Below are 6,733 nucleotides of genomic sequence, written 5' to 3' on the forward strand. Positions count from 1 at the left end.
TCCCCTCCCCTCCTCTGGCAGGCCCTAGACAGGAAACACCACTGAATTCCACAGATGCTTTTCTCTCAAACTGGATTTTTTTTCCTTTTCCCTTTTGGGTCTGAGCCTGGAGGTTTTTCTGGGAGTTGTAGGCTGTTGGGTGACTGGAGGGGAGGAGTGTTGGTGGGGGGGGGAGAGCCTGGAGCCAGCCACCCACCCTATTCAGCTGGAATAAAGCCCCACACCCAGTTTTGCATGTTAAAAGACTTTTGAGTTTCTGTGTGTGGCTGGGGATGAAGCATTTCCAGAGGCTTTTCCCCACTGAAACACTGCTCAGTGACCCAGTGCCTGATTTTCTGTGCACAGAAATGCATGGACTACAGATTCCACAATCCAGTGGGTGGTATATTCCAAAACCAGGACAGCTCAGAGATCCTCCCTCCAGAATCCAGTGCTGATGAAGTGTCAGCTGAGATACAGTGATTGACAAGCTCCAGGTCACTGGGAGATGGCTAGATCTGGTCCTGCTATTATCCCCATCACAACTGAATGTGTGCACTGGGGATGCCAAGGTCAACAGCCATGCATTGGGATTGGATCCGCCTGGGCTCTGTAACACACCAGGGAAGACACAGTCTGGCTACACTGATCCTAATGTGGGGCTGTCGGCTGGCTTCTTTTCTTTCAAGGCAAGCTGATCCAGTTCTACTTTTGCCGCACTGCATGCTGGGAACCGTAGTTCCTGCCGGTTTCCTTCAGAAAATGTAGAAATGCACAAGATGCTGGTGGGCCATTTTTATGGGGACTAAATCTAAATGCTAGGCCTTTCCAGACTTCCCTCTGAGCAGTCAGGTTTTCAAGGAAACCCTGGAGCATGAGCTGTAAGGACCACACAACCCCAAGAGTAGGTCCTGAGGGAGGGGCCGGGGGAAGGATTCTCTCTCAAATGTGTTGACCACCCAGTCTTCATGTCTGGCACTCTCTTCTGAGAGGGATGCTGCCCACTCCAGTACAGACTACTTAAAGCTATAATACTCCTGTTGGCTAATATGAAACTAGGACTGCAGGTCAGCCACTCATCTTCACAACCCAAGAGAGAAAATCTTGCTCTTCCAAATCTTCTGCGATCTCTTCTTTAATTGGACAGTCTTCTCGCCATGCACAGAGCCTTCCTTCACTGGCAGGTAGGCACCAATCCTCTCCCTTTTACTTCTTGAACGGGGATCCCCAAATCCCATTTGGGTAATCTCTCAGCAGGTGCCAAAGTTCCTGCACAGAATGGCTTAAAAGCTTCCTCAGGGCTTAACCTGGACTTTAAACTCATTTCAATGGAGAGAGCACATAGCCCACTTCCACTGAGCCAGAAGTCACCCTGAAGTGGGAGCATGCCATTGGCCCACGGGAGTCTTCCCGCCTCTGACCAAGCACTGCCTCCTGGACATTTGGGCTGGAGCCAGGGGGGACTTTGCTCTGGAATGTGGACAAGTCAGCCTTGGATAAAAAGAAGGGAATAGACAGGGATACAGGGGGACTGCAGGGGCCATGGTCTCCCCCCCCCCCAATTGGCACCGCCCCAACCCCCTTCCCGCCCAACCACAGTCAGGTTCTTCACCCGCAGGCTCGGCTTTCTTCTGCTGCTCAGCGGCACACAAGCAGGCGCGGCTTCTTGGATTGGCTTCCGCAAATTCTCGCAATTCGCAAGAATGTACAGGAGCCAGTCAAAGAAGTCGCTGAGCGCCAGCCGAGCCCACGGGTGAAGAGCTGACAGGGGGGCAAGAGGGGGCTAGGTGCAGTGCCTGACAGGGCAGGAGAACAGGGGGCTGGGTGCAGACCTTGACAGGGGGGTGGGAGGGGGCTGGGTACAGAGCCCGGGTGGTAGAGGGCTGGGTGCAGAGCCCAAGGGGAATGGGTGCATAACCTGACAGATAGAGGCTGGGTGCATGGGATAGGGATTTGGAAGTTGGGAAGGCAGGGAAGACAGAGGCTCAGGGGGTTGGGAAGACAGATACTGCACATACTGGGAGAGGGTTGGGAAGGACAAATGCAGGGGCTGGGGGGGTGTAGGAAAGGAGGTGCACAGGTGGAGCAGTAGGAAGGGAGAGAAAGAAATGCTGCCAGTGGGGGAGGGAAAAGGAACGGAGAACTGTTGAGCATAGGTGTGTGACATGAGAGGGAACGAGAGATGATGCATATGGGAAAAGAAAGAAACAGGGAGAATTGTTGGGACATGATAGTGGTGGAGAAGAGGGAGGGAGAAATGTTACACTGGAAGGGAGGAGAGATGACCCAAAGAAGGGAGAGATGTTACACTGGAAGGGAGGAGAGATGACCCAAACACAATGTCCATGAGCTTTTCAGACCACACAGGCTCCATCATCAGATATCACATCAGAGACATTCACATTTGAAGAAAGAGCCCAGTTGGTCTCACATAGTATATCTGGTTTTAACCCCCTGCATCTACCAAGAATCCTTTGACTGGAAGGTGACCTTGGGCTGGCTGAATTTCACATTTTTCTCCTTCAGCACAAAATGGAGAAAAAAAACACAACCCTTGAATCCATCTGGTCCTTTGAGTCGGAAGTTCTTGCATGCATTCCAGTCATAATTTATATCTGTTGCTATAGAAAGCAATGCGGTGGAGAGGTAAAAACAGTTTTATGAGAACAAATAACATCTCACCAAGTTGAAGGAAGCTGGTGAGAGTCCCATGATAAGAAGCTGGCAACACATCCCCACTTCATTGTGTAAAGAACATGATCCCTCTGTGGTCTATGCTCAGTATTTACAGCTTTTAGTGGCCAAATTTATATTCCTCTGATCATTTAGATTTTTCGGAGGGGGGGGAGGGGAGATGGGTTTGTTCTTGGTCTTGCTCCCTTCCCTTAAGGTCACCTTTGCAAACTTTGACTCTCTGCCACAGTCGGCCCTGTTGATGTCTGGCGCCCAAAAGAGTCTCAGACGCGGGGTGGAGCTCCAGAGAGATTGGTCAGAATGGGTGGGAGCGCCAGACTGAGGACTATGTGAGCAGAGCAGCTACACAGGGCACGGGGAAGTGGGGTAATTAATCTGCTCCCTGATCATTGTCGGAGATGCATCATGTAGGACAATGGTCTCCAACCCTGTCCTGGAGAACCACCAGCCACTTGGGTTTTGGGGATAGCCATCATGAATATGCACGAGAGAGATTTGCATATAATGGAGGTGTCAGGCATGCAAATCTGACCCATTCATATTCCATGGAGGGCTATCCTGAAAACCTCACTGGATGGTGGTCCTCCAGGACCACTGATGTAGGGCATGATTCTTGTTTGGAAGTCCTGGCTTTGGCCAGCCTCTCCCCGACCATGGGAATCCTCTCTCATAAGACTTGGCACTTGTTTAGATCCATGAGATCCGGAGAGGAGAGTGCTTTTGTGGGGCTTTCACTGCCCTGGGACAGGGGGTCAGGTGCATTAGAAAAGTGAAGGCAGCCCACTATACTCAGCATTAGCTTAGTATCGCTACCTCAGCTAGGTTAGCCCAAATTGGCTGATCTGGCCCTGGATCTGCACCATTGCATGCAGAGAGATGTAGTTCATACTTAGGAAAATCAAACTTCTCTGCATGCACTGGGTATAGAGCAGTAGTCTCAAACTCGCAGCCTGCTAGGTACTATTTTGAGGCTCTCAGTATGTTTATCATAATCACCAAAGTAAAATGAAACAGTTTCTTGATCATATGTCTCTTTAGCTATAAATGACAATATTATTATTAAGACTTGGCCAAAAGGAAAGATTTATAAACTATAAAGACTTTTACCTCATGCAAAATTGTCATTTCTTTAATAAGACAGTAACTATTTTTTTTTCTGAGGCCCTCGAAGTACCTACAAACCAAAAATATGGCCCTGCAAAGGGTTTGAGTTGGAGACCACTGATATAGAGGGACCTAGGTCTGGACCAGATGGGGTGGAAACTCTTATAAGGGAAGTAGGAAAACCTGTCAGTGGTGGAGCCTCTGGATGGAGGAGAATTACTCCAGCAAACTGCATCACATCCTCCCTAGCATTTAGCTCTGAGACAGGGAGGCAGCTGACAGACTAGGATTCTGGGCAGTGATTACAAGTTCTAGGGATGGGGAGAGTCCAGGCATTAGAAAAAAAAATAATAATAATACAATTTTAAATTTAAAAGGATGTAGGATAAGGAGGAGGAATGCAAGAGAAACATCCTTGGAAATGTACAGTCCAAATGATGAAGTTAGTCAAAATTCAGAGAGCAACCCAGGGGTATGGAAGGAGATGGTAGGCGGTGGAGAGCTCCTGATTAAAACCAGAAGTGGATCTGCTTGCCCCACCACCCACCATGCAAAGAAAGCAGGCTCCACCTTTACAAATGAAAGCCACTCGCTGCCTTTACTCTGTGCTTAATTAAAACTTACTCATTCCACACTCGGTGACAGAGAGGACCTCGCCCAACTCCTCCGCAAGCCAGACAAAGGATCTTAGAAATCATGGGTTCCTTTAGAGCATGGAACATATATTATTATAGACACAGACACAGGGTGGGTGCAAGGGTACTGGGTGCCCTATGTTAACCTTCAGTCTTACATCACCCCTGTTCAATCAACTTTCAGCCCCTACCTCCATCCTTCCAAAATTTTGTACAGCTTTCATTAAAAATTGGCATTGAATTGGCCACTCTTCAACCATCAAGTATCTCAGCTATTTTTAGCTATTAGGTTACAATTTACTGGTTACAAGTTGACAGTTTAATGTCTGAACTCTTTCAGGTTTGGGGTGAATACCATCCAGCCCTGGTGATTTGTTGCTGTTGAGTTTGCCAATGTCATCTATTTTCATATTCCTAATAGCAGACAATTGCAGACATACAAATTTACAAGTGTTCTAAAAATAAAAAAAGACCTAAACTTGAGTATTTTTTTTTTTTTCAAAAAATATACATGCACATTGGAATTCCCTTTTGCAATACTGACCTTCCAGATTACGTGCCTTCTCTTCATATTTCAGGGTAACCTTTTGCATCTACAGGTGGACCCTTAAGCTTTCTCTCTCTTTATCACTTTCTGGATAAGAGACCAAATCTCTCCAAACTAGAACCACAGCTTCCTATAAAGCCAACTCACAGGTGACGTTCTACGTACCTCTTTCTTCCTGAACTGGTTTTCATCCTTTTAAATTCCTTAAGCTCCTTGAACAGCTGACATAACAGCCCGGTGGAGAAAAGCTGCTGCTTCTTCCTCAGACTCCCACCTACCTATTGTAGAAACTAAATAACTCCCCAGGCTCCGCCTAGGAAAACAAGCAAAGAGATGGACCCTTGTTACAGTGGCTAATCACCCACTCTCTTGGGGGAATCCTTCCTCTTTTCCCCGTATGCTGAAGCATGCTATGTCTCTTCTAAACAACAAAACTTTCTTTCAAATTCCCCTCATTACATGAGACGGGTCAGTAATCCAATACTTGGTAGCTTGCTAATTAGAACTCCTCCAACACCTGCTCATTCCCACCTCCAGCCCTGCTACCTGCTGGGAAATGCAGTCAAAGTCCCTTTTAAAGGGACCAAGCTTAAAAGTGCCTGAACATAAAACAGAAGACCTTCCCCCGCTTTTTCCACTTTTCTGGACACTTTCACGAGGGCCTCCGAGCTGCAAAACACACCACACACTAAAAACATATATATTTTTTATTTTGGCGCAGGGCGAAGAGTGGGCGTGTTCTGTGCTAATCGGTTGTCACAGCTACACTGCTGTGCACTGACCGACTAGCGCAGGATTCAACGCTCGAGTCCCTACCCCCTACAAAATAGGTGTGAACATTAGTGCAAGCCCATTATTGAAAATTTCATCAAATTGGCCATTTTAACCCAGGGGATAAAAATGGCCTTAGTTCACAGAAATGACCCGCATAAAGCCACAACAAGGCCACTTTTACCGCTGTTTAGTAAAAGGCCCTATATATATATATATATATTTTTTTTTAGTGGCCAAATTAATTGAATGGACATTAATAAATGCTACTCCCTAGTTCCAGGTGTTTGGATTGTTTTTATTAATAGAGTGTTGGGAGCAGCGCAGAGCACTTTTCAGCGTGACAGCCTGTGCGAAAAACAGCTTCCGCAGTTTTGTAAAAAGGGGGGGTGTGGGGGGAGGGGGGAAGACACCTTACTAAAAGACCTCACAGATATATTCGTTATTACTAAAACCTGGCTTAAAGACAAAGGGGGTCTTTTACTAAGGTGCGCACCCGTTATATTCTATGGACGCGTTAGTAAAAGACCCCCCGATGATGGTTATACCAGGTCTAGGTCCCCTCTTGCATCCTAAGACCACCTCATTACCTACCCTTGACCAATGGAGTCCAGAAAAATGTATATTGGTATTAGATCCCAATACGTGTCGCATTAGGATAAGTATTGTAAAAAAAAAAAAAAAAAAAAAAAAAAACAACCATGCACGTTAAGGATAACTGTGGCAAACTGTAATCTGTTTGTACTAAATCCTTCTTTGTATCAAGTTAGGATGTAACTTTGGATTGTAAACTTGTTCTGTAATTATGTCAAATTGTAACTTGTCAGGTGTATAGAGGCAGTCCCCGGGTTAAGAACGAGTTAGGTTTTTTAAGCTGTTCTTAAGCCGGATTTCTATGTAACTCAGAATTTGTAGATTTTAGGATTCTTGCTGCTTTCCTCTGCTCCCAGCTGACAAAAGGACCAACTGCCTAAGGTACGGCACGCACAACCACACACTGTTC

Source organism: Geotrypetes seraphini, chromosome 16 (genome assembly GCF_902459505.1).
Source record: "Geotrypetes seraphini chromosome 16, aGeoSer1.1, whole genome shotgun sequence".
Lineage (NCBI taxonomy): Eukaryota > Metazoa > Chordata > Amphibia > Gymnophiona > Dermophiidae > Geotrypetes > Geotrypetes seraphini.